Source organism: Chenopodium album, chromosome 3 (genome assembly GCF_948465745.1).
Source record: "Chenopodium album chromosome 3, dcCheAlbu1.1, whole genome shotgun sequence".
In the NCBI taxonomy this organism is placed as follows: domain Eukaryota; kingdom Viridiplantae; phylum Streptophyta; class Magnoliopsida; order Caryophyllales; family Amaranthaceae; genus Chenopodium; species Chenopodium album.
In genome coordinates, this window is record NC_137836.1 from 36,144,939 (window position 1) to 36,164,926 (window position 19,988).

General features: G+C 37.1%; 1 long non-coding RNA gene across 2 annotated transcripts; it reads right to left on the minus strand.

Annotated features, from left to right (window-relative positions):
• Nucleotides 1–15,256: 15,256 nt before the first annotated feature.
• On the minus strand, nt 15,257–19,504 carry LOC145613240 (uncharacterized). Of its 2 annotated transcripts, XR_014106901.1 has the most exons (6): nt 18,953–19,504; nt 18,316–18,427; nt 16,224–16,333; nt 16,010–16,132; nt 15,751–15,805; nt 15,257–15,563 (listed from the first exon to the last, which is right to left on the minus strand). It is a non-coding gene; the product is annotated as an uncharacterized LOC145613240 (long non-coding RNA). The 2 variants fall into 2 exon arrangements; XR_014106899.1 differs by lacking the exon at nt 15,751–15,805 and having other exon boundaries at nt 16,108–16,132.
• Between the last annotated feature and the right edge of the window lie 484 nt (nt 19,505–19,988).

Consider the following 19,988-nt stretch of genomic DNA (forward strand, 5'->3'; position numbering starts at 1 on the left):
GTAATGATAATGAAAATGAACAAGTCAATGCCTTGTCATATGATAATAGACCTAGGAATGACAATCAAAGATATTTACCACCTAATTGAAGAGAACAAGGGGGAAATTCCTATAACCAAAGAGGAAATGATTATGATTACCATAACCAAAACCAATAGGGAAATAGGAATCAAAGGGACCAAAATCCCCAAGGTAACTACAACCAACAAGGTGGTTATGGTAACCATAACCATAATAACCAAGGGAACTATGGGAATCAAGGGCAATATAACCAAGGGGGAAACTGTAATAATCGGAGTAATTCGAACAACAATAATAATAGAGGTTCTTCTAATCAAAATGCTTCCAATTCAACTGTGAGAGGTAATTGATAGGCTAAAGTCGTATCACCTAATCAAAAGTAAATTCTAAATCCTCTAACTAATGCAGATAGGGAAGTTGGGTCGAATCCACAGGGAAACTGGTCTTTCTATTTCTAATTAATTAAAGCAATCTAAATTATTAAGTAACCAATTTGTAATATGGATAGGAAACTAAACTACGGAGAGTAAAAGTAGAGAAGAATAAGAATAGAGAAAATCAATGAATAAAAGACCTAGGGCATAGGTTCACCAATAAATAACATTCCAATGTAAAACATAATAATCAATCATCAGTGCATAAATTAATCAGATCATAAAGGCCTTTCGCTACATATTACAATCACATAATTAATTTACCGGTATTAAATATCATCTCTCGAATCTCGACTTAACCATTTATATATTAACTTGCATATTGAAACTAGAACTAAACATCAATTCTCATCTCTCGAATCTTGAATCAATATTGTCAAACTCATGCATAAAAGATCAGGCCTAATCTAGTCATAAAGCATTAAATTAATCAATAGGAAATTAATCTAGCATTGATAATCAACAACAATAAATTACCCCTTCATATTATTTATGGATTCCATTAAAACCTAGAAAGGAAACTACTCAGACATAATTAAATATAAACTAAACAAGGAAATTAAAGGAGACATGATGAAAGAATTAAAGTGAAAAAAAGGAGATTAAAGTAGAAGAAATCGTTACCAAAATAATCAGAATTAAGGAGTTGAACTAAGAACAAAGTGTAGAGAGAGAAACTAATCTAAAGCTAAGTAGAGATAGAAAGTCTAAGAAAAGAGGTACTAAACAAAAACATCAAAATCGTACTTAAAAACAAACTCTAAAAAAAACATTCCTAATTAGAAACTAAGTGTTCGTCAAATTAGCTGCTCCAGAAACACGCGCCCGATCGGGTGCGCCTTTTTCTTCGCGTTCTCTTCTAAGCAGTCGCGCCCGAACGAGCTAATGCTCAACCGATCGAGCGAGCCTTGGCCTTGCTAGCAGCACCTTAGTTGCGCGCTGCGCCCGAACGAGCTAATGCTCACCCAATCGGGCCCGATTCCACCTCGAGGCTTGGACTTCGATTGGGCTCCGATTCTTCGGCCCAATTTGGATTTCCTCTTCGGGTCTTAAATACTTGGTCTAAATGCCCCGGTATCACATATACCGAGCCCTTGAAAACCGGTCTTGGGCTTCAAAAACGGTCGTGCTCCTCCAATGTCCGTAGTTGCTCCATGAAAACCAGGAAAAATGCTCCAAAAGTGCAATTTCCTACAAAACTCTAGCAAAACTACGAAAACACTATAAAACACCAATTATTAATAAAAGTGGATCTAAAGAGCCAAAAACACTACTAATTATGACCAAGGGACGGGGGTAAAATACTATATAAATTAGACACATCAGTAATAGAGCTCCCCAAGATAACTACTATGCACAAGCACCACCTAGTAGGTCTAGCTTGGAGGAAATGATGGAAAGTCAAACCAAAATGTTCAATAATTTCATGGCCTCTAGTGATAAGAAATTTATTGAAGTCATGACCCATAATAAAATGCTTGAAACACAAATTTCTCAATTTGCCAATGCTTTGAAGGAAGGGACTAGCACTTCTAAACTTCCACCCCAAGGACTAGATCCTAAAAAGCCCGTAAATGCTATATCAACTAGGAGTGGTAAAGTGTTGGAAGAGAGTGTCCCTAAAAGAAGTAATGAGAGAATGAACATGAGTGAGCCTCCCCTTGAGAATGATTTTGAACAAGAGAGAAAGCAAAACCATGAGAATGAAAAAGAGAAAGAATGTGAGAAAGAGAAAGAATTTGAGAAAGAAAAAGAATGTGAAAAAGAGAAAGATTTTGAAAAAGAGAGTGAAGAGAAAAGAGAAAAAGAGAGAGAAACAAAACAACTGCAAAAGATACCATATCCTTACAAATTTGTTAGAAACAAATTAGATGTGCAATTTGCAAAGTTTCTTGAAACATTGAAGCAAATTCACCTTTCAATTCCTTTTACCGATGCTATCAAGCAAATGCCTAACTATGCTTGGTTTTTGAAAGATATTTTGAGTGGAAGGAGAAAGTGTGAATTGGTGGAAACGGTGAATCTCACCGAGAATTGTAGTGCAATCATCATGAATAAAATGCCACCGAAATTGAAAGACCCCGGTAACTTTTCTATCCCTTGTGCTATATATAATATGCAAATTGATAATGCTTTATGTGATCTTGGGGCTAGTGTTATCCTTATGCCATATTCGGTATATCAAAGACTTGAGATAGGGGAACTTCTACCCACCAACATTACCTTACAATTGGCCGATCGATCTATCAAATTTCCAAAAGGTAAAATAGAGGATGTTCCTCTAAGGGTAGGAAAGTTTGTAATCCCGGTGGATTTTGTTGTGTTAGAGATAAATGAAGATGTGAACATTCCAATAATTCTAGGAAGACCTTTTCTTGCTACTTCGGGCGCTTTAATAGATGTTAAAAGTGATAAGATTTCAATAAAAGTAGGAGATTAACTGATAGAATTTGATTTGAATGAGAGCATGAAATATCCAAGATCTAGTCTTGATAATTGTATGATGATTGATACTATTGATTCTATTGTGACTTCTATGCATGAGCACTTGCTCAATACTGATGATGCCCTTGAGAATGTCCTTTTGAATAAGAAAAAGATAGGTGAGCAAGGCAAGGAGATGACATTGTATGAAAGAATGCTTGAAGGAAGTACGGAAGAAAGCATTGAGCAAGTATGCATGGGAATCACAAGTGATGATGCTTTGGAAATAGCTACCTAAAGAGAAGGTAAGGGTGTTCCAATGGTAGAGTTAAAACCTCTACCATCACACCTAAGGTATGAGTTTTCGCGTCCTAATTCAACTTTTTCAGTAATTGTGAATTCTTCTTTGAACGAGTGCTAAACTCAAATGTTATGTGGTTTTTTAAGAAACCACCAAGGTGCTTTAAGCTATACCATTTATAACCTCAAGGGTATTAGTCCCGCTTTATGTATGCACCACATAATACTTGAGGAGGGTGCTAAGCCTTCCATTAAGAGGCAAAGGAAACTCAATCCTAAAAAAAAAAAAAAAAGGAAACTCAATCCTCAAATGGGGGAGGTGGTGAAGAAAGAAATCACAAAACTCCTTGATGTCGGCATCATCTTCCCCATTTCGAGTTCTAGATAGATTTTCCCTGTTCATGTGGTCCCTAAAAAGGGAGGGATGACCGTAGTTGAAAATGAGAATGGTGATCTCATTTCAACTAGAACGATGACCGATTGGAGGATGTGCATAGACTATAAACGTCTAAATGCATCCACTAACAAGGATCATTTTCCTATTCCTTTTATCGACCAAATGCTTGAAAGAATAACCAAGCACAAGTATTATTGCTTTTTTGTTGGTTATTCGGGTTTCTTTCAAATCCCTATAAACCCGGATGATCAAGAGAAGACAACTTTTACTTGTCCATATAGTACTTTTGCATATAGGACGATGCCATTTGGACTTTCCAATGAACCGGCAACCTTTCAAAGGTGCATGATGAGTATCTTTGGAGACATGCTTGAGGCCGAAATGGAAGTGTTCATGGATGATTTCTTGGTAGGGGCCCTTTCATTTGAAGATTGTTTGTCCAATTTGGGCAAATGCTTAGCAAGATGTGAGAAGGTCAACTTGGTCCTAAATTGGGAAAAAATCCACTTCATGGTTGAATAGGGAATCGTCCTTGGTCACAAAATATCAAGCAAGGGGATTGAGGTCGACAAGTCCAAAGTTGAAGTGATTGAAAAATTACCACCTCCAATTAATGTGGGAGGAGTAAGATCCTTTTTGGGGCATGCCGGGTTCTATAGGAGATTTATCAAGGATTTCTGACAAATTGCTAGACCCCTAAATGCTTGTCTTTAAAAGGATGCCATCTTTATTTTTGATGAAAAGTGTCTTCAAGCTTTCAATAAATTAAAGGAGGCTTTGATCTCTACTCCAATCGTGCAAGGGCCAAGATGGGATTTGTTGTTTGAATTTATGTGCGATGCTAGCGATGTTGCAATTGGAGGGGTGTTGGGACAAAGAATTGAGAAGAAACTTCACGTCATTTACTACATGTCCAAGACCATGAATGAAGCTCAACAGAACTACACCACAACGGACAAAGAGTTTCTTGTCGTGGTATATGCTTTTGAGAAGTTTTGGAACTACCTCATTGGTTCCAAAACTATTGTTTACACCGATCATGCGGCTATTAGGTACCTTCTGGCAAAGAAAGAGTCCAAACCTCGTCTTCTTCGATGGGTCTTATCTCTACAACAATTTCATGTTGAAATCCGAGACAAGAAAGGGGTCGAGAATGTGGTTGCGGACCATCTTTCCCGATTAGAGAATGTGAAAGCTCGTGATGATGAAATCCCCATATGTGATGAATTGAGAGATGATGTGCTTTATATCTTGAATGAAAAGAAGATTCCTTGGTTCGCCGACTTGGTGAACTATTTGGCTTGTGGAGAATTCCCTCCCGATTTCTCCAAAAACCAAAGGAAGAAGCTAAAGAGAGAAGCAAGGCATTATGTATAGGATGACCCCATTCTCTACAAGAGAGGAGTAGATGGTTTTCTCCGTAGGTGTGTTCCAGATGAAGAAGTGCAAAATGTGCTCAAGATGTGTCATTCCGATCCTTGTGGAGGGCATATGGGAGCAAAAAAAACGGCATTGAAGTTCTTGCATTACGGGTTGTGGTGGCCTCACATCTTTAAGGATGCTTGGGGGTTTGTGAAGACTTGTGACCGGTGTCAACGAACCGGTAATATATCCAAGCAAAATGAGATGCCTCAACAATCGATTCTTGAGCTAGAGGTATTTGATGTGTGGGGTATTTATTTCATGGGCCATTCCCTTCTTCTTATGGAAATCAATACATCCTTGTGGCGGTCGATTATGTATCAAAATGGGTTGAGGCCATTGCCTCCCCAACTAATGACCACAAGGTAGTCATGAAGATGTTCAAGAAGGTCATATTTCTAAGATTTGGAATTCCTAGAGCAGTGGTAAGTGACAACGGTTCACATTTCGTTCATAGTGCTTTTCAAAAGATGCTAAGAAAGCACGGGGTTCGCCAAAGGTTCGGCCTTACCTATCATCCACAAACGAGTGGACAAGCTGAAGTGTTCAACCGTCAAATCAAGTTAATCCTTGAGAGACGGTTACAAGAAATAGGAAGGATTGGTTGGAAAGACTTGATGATGCCTTATGGGCATATAGAATGGCCTACAAAACCCCTATCGGCACAACTCCATATCGTCTTGTGTATGGAATATCTTGTCATCTACCGGTGGAGCTTGAACACCGAACTCAATGGGCAATCAAGAAGATTAACTTCGACTTGGCTAGCGCGGGAGAGAAAAGATGGCTTGATTTACATGAGCTTGAAGAGCTAAGATTGGAGGCCTATGAGTGTGCTAGCAACTATAAGAATCGCACCAAGGATTTCCATGACCGCAATATTGAAAAGAAATCATTTCATAAAGGCGATAAGGCCGGTACTCCTTTAAAACTCTAGGATGAAATTGTTTCCAGAAAACTTTTATCAATGTGGAGTGGTCCTTTTGTTGTCAAAGAGGTGTTTCCTCATGGAGCCGTGGAAGTTTGGGATTTGGATGGAATGAGATCGTTAAAGGTAAATCGGCATCGCCTCAAGCTTTACTACGAGGGTGTTCATGTCAGCTTAGTTGAATCAATATAATGTAATCGTACCTCCTAAGTGTGGAGGTCGTCAAGCTATTGACGTTAATGAAGCGCTTCCGGGAGGCAACCCGAGTAAAAAAGAAAAAAAAAGGAACGAGAATGAGAAATAAAAATTGAGTGAGTAAGAAAAGAGATAAGAATGATGGTGATATAAGATCTTGGCTAACATTTTGGTTGGATTCTATTCTTGTGATTTTGATGTAGGAAATTAGGTCCAAAGGAAGAAAAGAAAAGAGGCAGAAAAGGGCTATAAGTAGCTAGGAGCGGGCGCTCCAGGCAATATGCACGTCCGCTCCTAGCTCATTGAAAAATTAGGAAACTTCAAGGCAGTGAGGAGCGAGCGCTCCTCCAAGATGCACGCCCGCTCCTCTACACCATACAAAATCAGAAGGCTTCCGAACTATGAGGACCGGACGCTCCTCTTGCCATGCACGCCCGCTCTATTCTGGGTTAATTGAAATCGTATGTTAAAAAATGAAGGTTGGAGTGGGCGCTCCAAAGCCATGCACACCCGCTCCAAATTGTGCAAAAACAAGGCAAGAACTCCTTTGGGGTGAGGAGCAAAGTTCAGCACGCCCGCTCCGTTCTGGGAATGAAAATAGAGCCAAGTACATGAAAAGGAGCGGGCGCTCCTTCGCCCTTGCACGCTCGCCCCAACAAAAGCCGTAGCAAAAATTTTTAAATGGAGCGGGTGCTCCAAGCGAAGTGCATGCCCGCTCCATTCTGGGAAGGAAAAATAGATTAAAAAAAATTAAGAAGGAGCGGACGCTCCAGACCTTGAGCACGCCCGCTCCTACAAAATGTCGTAGCTAAAATTCTTTAAGGAGCGGGCGCTCCTCTCACCTTGTACGCCCGCTCCACACTGGATTTTGGGAATCAGGAACTTCCTTCAGGGTCGGAGCGGGCCCTCCTCTCACCTTGCACGCCCGCTCCTCTCTGGAATTCTGAAATCAGAAGCTGTTTTCAGAGTCGGAGCGGGAGCTCCTCTCACCTTGCACGCCCACTCCGACCTGTCCGGGTAAAAAAAAAAAGGACATTCTTTCTTTCTTTTTATCCTCTTTCCTCCTTTTTCACCACTCATATCCCCCATTCATATTCTCTCTCCTCTATACACATCCCTTTCTCACTCTAAAAACCCTCTTATTCTCCAACTTCTCTCTTCTTCATCATCAAATCCCATCTTTCTTCACCAAAAATTCACAAATCCTTAATCTCCATCTAATTCTCTCTCCAAAAATCATAATTTCTAACAAATTTGAGAAAAAATAAGAAGACCCACAAATTAAAAATTAAAGAACAAGCAAGCAAAAGGGTGAAAACTGGTAGAGAAGAAGATACTTTTGGAAAACTTGGAGGAATTTAGAGTATTTTCATACTCTCGTGGGTATACTCCTCTTCTCTACTTCATTTTTCCTCTTAAACCTTAGGGTTTTTGTTCAATCTTCTTAAATTTGTTTATTTCATGAATGTTGTGTGATTATTTGCATGATTAGGTGATTTATAACAAATTACTTGCTCTTGAAAATTAATTGGTGAAATTTTGTGAATAATTATTGGAGCAGGAGAATTGTGATTGATTTCTTGTATAAGTTTGGTGAACTTGTGCATGAAATTTGTGTGAATTAGTTGTGTTGGAATTGTTTGTTGGTTGTATTGGAATTATATTGAATTGTGGAAACAGGTACTTGGATTAAATCGGGGGTTTGAAGTTTCGGAGACTGTTTGTGGTGTGTTGTGAGTGTGTTTTGTGGTTTTTTTAGTTAACTTTTTAATCCAAACCTCAATACAAAATGGTTCTTCGTTTATTTGGAGGTGCGGGAGGGAAGAAAAGAAAGACTACTTTTGACATCCAAATAAATGAAAATCGTTCTTCCGAAAGCCCATCTCAAACCCCTACCCAAACACCAAACTAAAGCAATCCTCCCCCTTCAATAAGAATTCCTGACAAATTCAAGGGGTACCATAAAAAGCTTTCCTCACGAAAAATTCTACCAACTCGATTTTACGACCAAGAAGCTTGCCAAATCCTAGGTATTGACAATGGAATTCGACAAGTGGCCGAAAATTTTGGTTGGTTAAACTTCCTCAATAAAAGGGAGCTAACCTACGAATCGCTCACTCTCGAATTCCTTTCTACCTTAACCATGCGAAAGGTTAGTGGTGAGGGTGAACCCATTGAGTGCAAGCTTAAGTTTAATACGTTCAACCAACCAAAAACATTAACCTTAATTCGCCTAAATCAGATTTTCGAATGGCCCGTTAACAACCAAATAATCGATCCCGATAATTTCTACCTCAACAGTTACGAGGAGTACAATTGGTGGAATACTATCGCGAAATACCCCAAATTCACTACCCGGTCTAGCCATGCTAGCCACATTATCCACCCCGTACTCCATATATTCATAAGAATTATAGGGTACGCTTGCTTCTCAAAGAAAGATCTCGGGAAGCTAACTAAAGAGGAGATAAAATGCCTCTTTATAGCTTCCCGATTTGAGGGGGACCTTGAGGGTAATGTGAATATGGGGTACTTATTTGTTAAACGCTGCCTCGATAATAAGAAGAGTGTGGAGTTGACGGCTGAGATCAAGTGCGGTGGGATGATCACTATCATTGACAAGGCATTGCATTTCACCAATTGGGTTGAGCAATTAACCCCGGTGAATGGCTCCAATGCCCTTGTCCTTGTCGGACTTGCCTCAATGTATATGCTTGTAGAAATCTGAGGAAATGTGACCACCTACTCTTGGTTAGTCAAGGGGAAACACCGTTGCATTCTCCCTAATGCGGCGGTATTGAACACCGTGGGAACCACTTGGCAAGTGCCAAATGAGCCACCCCCCGAGAATATTCCCGACCTTGACCAACCATCTTAACCCCGCCGCCATAGCGTATCTACAATTCCTACTTTTATGGGTGGCCAATCCTCCTCATCTTCCTCCTCCTTCGACCTTGAGTCGGCCTTTCACCATCTCAACCTTACCAACAAAAGAATTCTCCAAGAAAATGAATATCAAAGTTATGTGTCTCAAAGGTCCTACCAAAACCAAGTTGAGAAAGGAGATTTCCTCCCCTATGTCAACTATCCCCTCCGCCCCGTGCAAGAGGAGCCGGTTCCGGGTTGGAATAACAACCAACCCACGTACTCCTATTGGCAAGGACCCCGTAGCTCCATTTCGGAGCTACAATCCTTACCTCCCTACGATTATACACAACCCAGAGGTTGTGATTTTAGGGGGGACCCTTCTTATTACCACGTGCCCGAGACATGTGGTAATATGTCTCCCGAGGAGATCGATAACCACCCCTTAAGGGGATACTTCGGCTTTCCACCCGGGTATGAAGGTGGTTGGGGTATCAGTAGTGCACCGGACTACAGTCATTATCGTAGTAGCCCCAACTATGATCTTCCTCCATACGTGGATCAACCTTCCTTTTCCGGCGATGTAGACGTCAATTATAACTGCATGTCGTCGCCGCCTAGGGAGGATGATTGGGAGTAGGCTTTAGACATTTGTTTTTACCGTTCCCTTCTCTTCTTTCCCATCATGTATAAAACCGAGGCCGGTGTCAAATTCTAGCTTGGGGGGGAGATGTTTCTCGTTGTTTCCATCTATCGTGGGAACGGTAATCACATATCTAGCTTGGGGGAAGTCTTGGGGTCTTTGTATATAGGGTAGTTTCAGTTTTGGTAGGATTTGTGCTTTCATGTGATTATCTTGTGCTATATAAGGAGAAGTTTGAGTTTGTATGTGGAATTTTTGGCATGAAAGGCTTAGCTTAACCTTTGGGACTTTGTGGTGGGATTCATGTGTTATTATGTTCTAAATTGCATGTCTATTTTAGGTTGGTTGTGCTCTTTTCTCGATTTTATGGCATGCTTAGGCTAGAACAATTGCATGTTGATGTGTTTGTCTCACTTCTCCTTATATGTGTGCTTTTGAGCATCTTATCCTTATCAATGGCTTTGATATGTTCATATTTTGGTTGGTTTGTATGATGGTTGGTATCAAGGTATGGCTGGTATTGCTCTTGATCTTTCTTGATGATGATTATTGATGATGATTAGTGTGGATTAATGATGATGGTTTTCCTTAACATCCAAATTTCTTTTTCTTATCCTCTAACATCCAAATTCCCTAATATCCAAAACCCTAATATACAAATTCTTTAATTATTTCTCCTTTCCCCCACCTTTTTCTGATTCAAAAAAAGAAAAATAGTTTGTTTGCCTTTGATCGGTTTGCAATGATGATATTGGATTGCATGTGGTGGATGCTTGTTTTCTTCTTGTAATAAAATTTCGAGCATGGTTTAGATGCCATTGGTTGAACATAGAATTGGCTAGTTTAGGCTAGTGTGAGAATAACTTTCCCAAATGTACGAGCTTAAAGTCCAGGTTTGTGGTAAGATGGTGTCGCCTATCTCAAAGGAATTTGATCCCCGAAAGGTAGTATTTGATCCCACATTGTTCTAAAAAGTGAGGTTTTAATATTTTTCAAGCCTACTACATTTTGCATGAGTGGCAAGGACCCACTTTGATTTAGTACCTTAATCGAGAACTTGAGTCTCAACTCCCAAGACCGTGGTCTAAACTACTCTTAGTATTGATGAAGGGTGTCATGTATTGTTTATTCACAAAAGGTTGGCATTTTATTTTTCCTTTTTTTTTATTATTACCATTTCCATAGTTCAATTTTTAGTTCTTTATATTTAGTAGTTAGTGATGTAAATACCCAAGTTTGTATTCAAACAAAAAAAAATGAGAAAAAAAAAAGAGAAAAAGAAAGAAAAGAAGTGATGAAATGTCACCACCTTAGCAACTAAACAAGATTGGGGGTGTATTTTTAAAATTTCATTCATGGTTGTAACTTGGGTCAAGGTTAGGAACCTTTTAAGGTTTGCTCTCAATGATATACATCTTAGTTTGGCTCAAATTGCAATGCACTTCTAGTTCTATTTATGCCTTAACTTTGTGTCGTATTCCTTGAGTTTTGTAATGATTAGGAGAGTAGTTGAAGCCTTTGTCAGTTGAGGGAGTTTATTCACAAGCATATGGAGAGGGTACTTGTTCATTGAGATGTCGAGTGTTTTGAAACCCGCTTTTATCTATGTTTTTCCGGCTCCTTCAAGGAGTCATGAGACACTACCATTAGGGGGGACTTGAACTTTTTGATAGGGACGCGGTAAGACTTGTTGAATAGGCTTGAGTTGAGTATCTTTGGGAAGGTTAGCTTGGCCTTGGCTAGTCATGACCGTGGTTGATCTTAGGCATATACCTCATGCTCGAGTTTTATTACTTAAAAATTCTTGTATCTATGCATGTGCTTTTCTTTGAGCAAATTGATCTTTTGATTTGTTTTTGGGCAATGTAAATTGCTTGAGGACAAGCATTTGGATAGCTTGGAGGGATTTGATAAGTGGTTTATTTGACTACTTATAGTGTTGATTTAAACCCAATTTTGTAATCTTTTCCCCTCTTTCTAACCCATTTTTGAATGAAAATGTTGTATCTCGGCCTCGCCCATTCTTTGCTTGTGTTTGTCCATGTTTTGCAGGTACTATATCTCAATTTGACAAGCACTCAAAGCATGAAGTAACTTTCAAGGCTCGAAGAAAAAGAAGGGAGAGCAGTTCCAGTGGGAGCGGGCGTGCACCTCTCCTGGAGCAGTCGCTCCGATTTAAACCCAATTTTGTAATCTTTTCCCCTCTTTCTAACCCATTTTTGAATGAAAATGTTGTATCTCGGCCTCGCCCATTCTTTGCTTGTGTTTGTCCATGTTTTGCAGGTACTATATCTCAATTTGACAAGCACTCAAAGCATGAAGTAACTTTCAAGGCTCGAAGAAAAAGAAGTGAGAGCCCGTTCCAGTGGGAGCGGACGTGCACCTCTCCTGGAGCAGTCGCTCCTCAACTTCTCCAGGAGAGGTGCGACTGCTCCAGGAGCGACTGCTCCAGGAGAGGTGCACGTCCGCTCCCACTGGAACGGGCTCTCACTTCTTTTTCTTCGAGCTCAGCCAGGAGCGGGCGTGCACCTAGCCAAGAGCGGGCACTCCTCTATTTGAACTTGAAAACTGCCTATGCTGCGGAACAGGGGAGCGGGCGTGTAGCAGAATGGAGCGGGCGCTCCAAGTCTAGGAGAGGGCGCTCCTCATTGTGGAGCGGGCGCTCCTCGCTGGGAATCCGTTTTCTTTTGACGGATTCCCCTATAGTTTTCGGGGAGCTAGTATAAATACTTCCCCTCTAGCTCATTTGTAAATAGAGATCAATAGCCTAGTTTTCAGATATCTCTCTTAGTTTGAAACCTTCCTTTTAATTAATTTAGCTTAGTTTTCATCAAATTAATCATTGTAATAGTTGGTTTCAAGATTCATACTAAAAAATTGGTACTTTGTATTCAACATTTCCAAGCTTCAATTAGTAACTTCCTTCTACTTTTCTCCATTCAATTTCTGATTTAATTTGTTCTTGCATGATATTTAAATCTTCTTAGTTCTTGATAATTTGTTATTGGATGATAGCTATGTCAATTGTTAATCACTTTTCCCCAATTATTGAAGAAGTTAGAACCCTAATACATGTTTGCATGTTGATAAACATGAGTTGTGAGTAGCTTCTTGCTAGGGGTTGGGTGAAGCTCAACCTTTTGGGTTAATTATGCAAATGTGGGAGAAGCATTGATGTTTGTATTGAAATTAAATTGATTATATGAGATTGCTTGTTAGTTCTTCATGATAGGATTAGCTACCCTTGACTTAGGAGCTTGATAGCATGATATGCTTAGTTTGACATGGGAATGTAAATTGAGTATGTCATTACTTATTGCAATTTAATTATGTATCATCTATTGCTAGACTAATGAGGAATCTAAGTTTAGTAGTGTGATCTGTTTTCTAATTGGATGAGGTCGATTTTACATATTGTCCTTGCTATACCTTGTCTATTTTACTCCCCGTTTACCTAATAACCTTGGTTGAGTGGATCTCATTCCCTATGTCTTTAATCCATCGATTTAGAATCATAGTTTGTTTGTTTACTTAACGAACCCCAATTGACCATAGACTTCGAATTAGCTTAAGTGTTAAGATCTTTAGCAACCATATCATGTTCCTTGTGGACCGAAATCTTACTTATTATTATGCTTGGTTGGTAAGGTGTTTGTTACTAAATGTGTTTGATTGAGTGTGGAATGTGCGACCGTTCTAACGCCCATCTATAGACACCCAAATGTGTCTCCCTAAAACCAAACCCAGTGATGCATACTTTTCATGTCATTTAATTATCGTACATAGCGAAAGTGTGGAAAGTCTAGTGATGAGGATGTTTTTATTAAAATATCTCTTCTTTCTGTTTTTTGAAAATATTTCTTTTCTTACCCTATTTATGAAAAAACGTGCATTCCAGTTAAGTTTGGTCCATTATATGTGTTTTATAATAGTGTATTTGGATGAAGCTTGAAAAGACCTTTCCAATGATATATTATAAGCCCAATTACGATGAATAATGAGGAAGTTATGACCAAAATACTAAAATAGGCCCGGTTTGGTTCTTACATACGGCCCAAGGATCTAGAGGAGGGCTTATTATTAATTATCATTCCTAAAGATATTAGGATTGATTATAGTCTTCTAGAAGATTCTTTTGAATCTTAATGGAGTTAGGATTGATAATTATGTTTCAAAGAGTTTGAAATTGAATAAAACTACTCCTTTTGAGAATCCTTGTTTTGTACGAGATGGAATATATTCAGATATTATTTTCGTGCCTCATATTCGTAATCCAAATCTTATATGGTTGGATAGATCTTGAAATTATCTTTCCAATTATATATTATAATATTAAATCCAAAATATAACGAAAAAGATATGAATGGAATATGAAACTCTTTCTAAAACTTACACCCTTCCACTATTTCGGCCATATCTTTTTATCTACAAACGTTTTTTATCTGATTATAATTGGGTTGGAAAGTATACTTGAATATCTTTCCAACAACATATTATATGCCTTATTTGGACTTCTGGATCAAAAGATATGATCAAAAGACATCGTCGTGTTTTATTCCTCTTCAAACTCCGATTCTATTTTCATCAAATCCGGACTATTTTCATTATAAATAACGTCATTAGACCTCCGTTTTTTAATCAAATCTCATCAATTCTCACCAACACTCATCAAAAAATTCTTGATACTCTCTCTCTCTTTCTAAACCAACCCTTTTTACAAAAAAAATTCCGCATTCACAAGATCTAGACACACCTAGACAAGTTTGAAGTTGCCTTCGCCCTAGACGTGAAAGAAAGAGGTACGAGGCATCCAAGTAAGTGCTTTAATTGTTTAATTGATATTGTGATATAGAAATCATGCTTAGATTGTTATTTTGATTCCTAGTATCATGTTAATATGCTTTTTCTAGTATCATAATAGGATGATTTCCTTAGTATCATGTTTAGGGTGATTTTCTTATATCAAGTATGACTTCTATGATGCTTCCTATTTTCTTTCCTAATATCATGTTAGTATCATGTTAGGGCTAAAGCTTTTATTTTTATTGTTTAGTGACATGCTAGGGTTTGTTATTAATCTTGTTAGCATCATGCCTTGGATCTTGCTATTATTATGCTTTAACATACATGATTAATTTTATTATAATAATTGTTATAATTATTGTTATGATTATTATTTTAATTATAATTTTTATGATTATTATGTTGCTTGATATATTTATTGTTATTACTTGATCACGCCTTTTATGCATGTTTAAAGAGAATTGGTACTTGTAATCATGCTTATTTAATATAAGTAATAATCTTATTTAGGGTTAATTTTATTATACTTGTAATCACGCCAGTTACAAAAAATCTATTTTCCAAGTTAAAAAGCATACTATTCGTAACTGGCATTAAGCTACGCCGTTTACAATTAGGGTATTATTAGTAACTAGCAAATATTAACGCCGGTTACGAATATCTTTTTTATTTTAAAAAAAAATACTATTAGTAACTAGCATTTGATTGCGCCAGTTACTATAAAATAAATAATTTTTTTTAATAAATATTTGATTCGAATACAAAATAGTAGTATATCCTACTAAATGGATTACAAGCTGTTACAATTCAATCCAACTCCATGGTTTATCACTTAAACCTATTACATAGGATTCAAAAGTCCAAAGATGCACACACTTACAAGTCTTATAAGTTACAAGCAAAGCCATAAATTTAGGGCAAAAAATGAATTAATTTAAATACAAAAGAATATTATCTCACATTACCAATCCCAGGGACATGGATTTGGAAATCTTGAATGAACCTTGTTTATCTCAGCAACTACTTCAGCTGATAACTCAATACGACATGCATTAACAGTCTCCTGAAGCTTCCATATCTTGGTTGCTCCAAAAACAACACTTGCTACAAGGAGGTGCTTCAAAATAAAACCTGCCAAACAGAAGTCAATACTCAAAAGAGATTTGTACATCGTATTTGCCATAAGTAGAAAATCTTAGATCTAAGAATTAAAGTGATGGACTGACTAAAGTTACTGCATGCTATACAAATGCAGACAATCATAATTTCGTAATGCCAGAAAGGAAAGGGGGAGATGAAAATGGGAGATATGGCATACCAATTGCCAAAGACACTGGATGAAGGTCGTACTTTTCTGCTATTTGAAGGTACTCCTGCAGTAAAAGTGAATACATTAACAGCTCTAGTTGTCAACACAAAAATGCCAAGGCTCCATAGCATGCATATCCAAGAAATACAAGTATTAAACATGTGACTGCCTTGTTCTCAGCAGTGAGGTAGCTAAAAGTTCCAAGTACATCATAATTCATAATCTAACTAGTTGTTGTTGCATGTTGAGTTTAGAAATAGTAACCAACCTAGAGCAAGAACAGGTTATCAGATCAACAAGAGTTACAAGTCCTTCCAAAGCTGAAAAGAATATGCTAATTTTGTAGCAGCATTGGACAGGCTATACCTGGATTCCCCTTCTGAATATCTTCCTGCTTGCCAAAAGAGCAAAAATCAACATACAGATTACAGCATATAAATCAAGTCGCATGATGTCATATTTTAAAATTAGAATCTAAATACCTCTGAAAAGATTCAATCGAGCATCTGTAGGACCTCTATCATCTCCAAAGTAAAAGTATTTACCAGACAATATGCCCATAGCTAAAGGACTGTAAGCTAACAAGAAGATGCTGCAAAGGGTTATACAGGAATATCACAGTTAAATTCAAGTTAAGCATTTAACAATGGAACCAACTTCCAAAATGCCTTGATGTTTCACCAGCATACAAATTTTTTGGTGAAGCTTAGTAGTCTTTAAAAATTTCTGCAACAGGGCATTATCACCAGCATTCCAATTGTGCTGATCAAAGAGATAAATATTCAGTGTTGACTAAGCAATAGAGAAGAATTTCCAAAATTTCTTGGAACAAAACATAGTAGGGAAGTGGGTAGGGTAAGCCCTTTGGGCACCTTAGTAAATTTCCAAAAGAGATTTAGAACAGTAGCCATGTGACCTATAATTGTAAATATACAACCTAATTACTAGAGATGCACAAAAATCCAAGGCAATTTATCAAAGTATTAACCTCTAAAAGACATGGAACTTCTAATTATAACACTCCATATTTAGTAAGCGAATCTGGACTAAGATTTTAATTATAATCACTAACTTTGCTCTCAAACTCTAAGATATCGAACCTCGGGGCAAGTTGTAAGCCGATGTAAACATAATCAATATAATCAGCCAATTTAGACTAAGGTCAACCCAAATAAGATGCAACTAAAGTTAGCAAGAAGGTAATACTTCCCAGCCAAGCAACATCTCTAACAACAACAAAATCACATGAAAGCAACAAAAGGCTTAAGTAACAATAGACCAATCTAACATATGAAACAACAATCTTACCCAAGCAACCAGATTCTGAAATAAAGCTCTGAATTTAGTTCTGAAATTCAACTCTGAATTCAGTTTTGAAATTCAGCACTGAATTCAGTTATGAAATTCAGCTCTGAATTCATTTATGAAATTAGTTCTGATTTCAGTTCTGATTTTCAGTTCTGAAATTCAGCTTTGATTTCAGTTCTGACTTTCCATTTTGCATTTAGTTATGAAATTGACTATTGGAAGCATGCTCTAGCAATACACTATCATTAGATATAAAATGCTGCAGCCAATCTGTCTACAAATAACAAAAGAATGGATTCATGAATTTTGATTTGTTGACCCTCCTAAGACAACTCAACTGAGTTGTACGCTTATTAACCGAGTACATATTATTGCAGTTCAAGCTGGAGTTCTTATTCAAAGATGTTGTGCCCTTGTCTTGGAAATAGGAGATATCTAGCTAATCATCTATTTACGCACACAGTCACACACACACGCATAGAGTATGAGTATTTGATACCATGTTTTGTTCAACTCAACTAATTGTTTCTAGTCAGCAAGCTTTGCAAAAGGGGTATGTTGGAAAGTTGGAAGAAATAACTTAAGAACAAATGAAAAGGAACAATAAATGCAGAAATAGATAGAAAGACAATAGTTATAACTTCAACTCAAAAGGATCTGGGAATGTGTAGATGACCAGTAGTTCACTAGTTCAACACAGCCTATGAATCTATTATTTTTTATTTTATTCTTGTATCAACTCTCTAGAACTTGAATGAAATTAGACATTTATTTATACTAATGATAAAATCATGGGATTATTAACTAGCAAAGAAATTAAACAAGTGATAAAAAAAATAAAAATAAAATAAAAAATAAAAAATAAAAACAAGATCATAAATACAAGGTTACTCAATAAGCCAAGTAATTAAACCAGGGAGTCAATTTAGAATCAAGTAACTACTTATTCAATTCATGCCTTAAATTCTACATCATATTATCAATTTATCACTACTACAAGAAAAAATTTAACTCCATATCACACAACAACAATCGGATAATGATGCCACTCGTGTAAAGTTTATGAGCAGCTTAATTAAGGGATCAATAAATCAATTAAGCCATGCAAGTAAGAAAAAAGAGCTAATTAAACATGATAAGCTAAAATCTTTACACAAATTCAGTCACAACAATAACAAAGGTTCAAAAAATAAGGCCCGAGTAGGCAATGTTTTCGCAACTGCTAATTGAAATCCTATATATATCTGGACAAAGATACTTCGCTACCTGCTAATTTGCTCGAGGGTCCACTTTGAGAGACAGAGAGTAACCCCGGATGCAACTTCCATATATTTGTATATGTTTAGCAGATTGTCCGTGTGAGGAACAAGGCAAATTTCTGCAAAAAAAAAAAAGAAGACATGTAATTAATTAAGATACATTCATATTTCAATACTTAGAAACACCAAAAACAGAACGATACTCAATGCTTTAGCAGCCTCCAAGCTTATACCAAAACCATCCAATAACGCATAGCTAAATAAGCCAGAACCTAAACCTCGAATTTCTTTCTAATTAAGGTTGTAGATTCGACCACTGTAAGATTAATTTGGCAAAAATCATTTTGATAGACAATAAAAAAAAAATGTAGTTCGAATAAATCAAGTGTAATTTGATTGAAAATGCTGAAATTTGATAGAATTAATTGCGCTACAAAATCAATTGAATAATTTGTCCTGAAATTAGAACTTTGAAGTTTCTTTTAATCTACCTAAATTTCGAATTAAAATACTGAAATTCGAGGAATATATGATTGAATTATAACTACAATTTAATTTTATAATTCGAATAATGAATATACATTGCAATTATTTTAACAAATTCGAATCAAATTCCTACAAAACAGGGATAATTCAAAACTCACCTAGTTATTAGTGCAGTGGTGGCGCAATGGTGCAGAAGTGCGGTGGTGCTTCGCTGGGTACGGCGGTGTGCCGGTATGCCGATGACTATAGGCGTGCGTCAGTGGGAGCGACGGTGGGTTCGGCGGTGCAGAGACCGACGCTTCTTTCAGAAGTGGGATATTTTTCACTTTCATGAATAGATTAAATTGAAGGTAAAGTGATTTTAAAATCTTATTAAAAAAAAAAAAAAAAAAGACTCAAGTAAAATATACCATTAATTAATGGATTTTTTACTTTTACCACAAAAAAAAATCACGAAATTGTTTTTTACTACCAAAAATTTTAAAAGTTGTATTTTACCACCAAAAAAATTTCTAAAAATTGTTTTTTACCACCTACAGTCAAGAAAACCGTTAAATTTAACAATTTAAAGAAAAACTCTTTGATTTTCGTGCGCACAACATGTTATTCATAGGTTTAGGGGGGCATTTAGGTCCTATGGGTTCAATTTGAAGTCGGAATTGACAAAAAATGATCGATAATGCCTCATTTGCGTGTTTCACGCAAACCGAGGTATTTTTAAACGCTCAACATTTCCGATCATTTTTTGTCGATTGCGACCTCAAATTGGACCCATAGGACCAAAATGCCCCCCAAAACCTCTAAATATGATGTGTTTGGCACAAAAATCAAATAATTTAAAATATTCCGTTAGGTTTTTGACGGCAGGTGGTAAAAAACAATTTTTAATTTTTTTTGGTGGTAAAATAAAACTTTTAAAATTTTTGGTAGTAAAAAACAATTTTGCAATTTTTTTGGTGGTAAAAGTCAAAAAATCCTTAATTAATTGATTTTTTTAAAGGTAATAAATAGTAGAGAACGGTTATCATAGGAGATGGCTCTCTATTTATAAACACAAAAAACGCCTCCAGCAGAAATACTTTTTATATAATTGTAGAGAACGCCTGTCTTTGCTAACAGTTTTGTATTTTGCGATTTTTATTCTAGGATAATTGGGTTGTTCGGCAAGGGGAGAAGAGGGCAAAATGGGTAAAT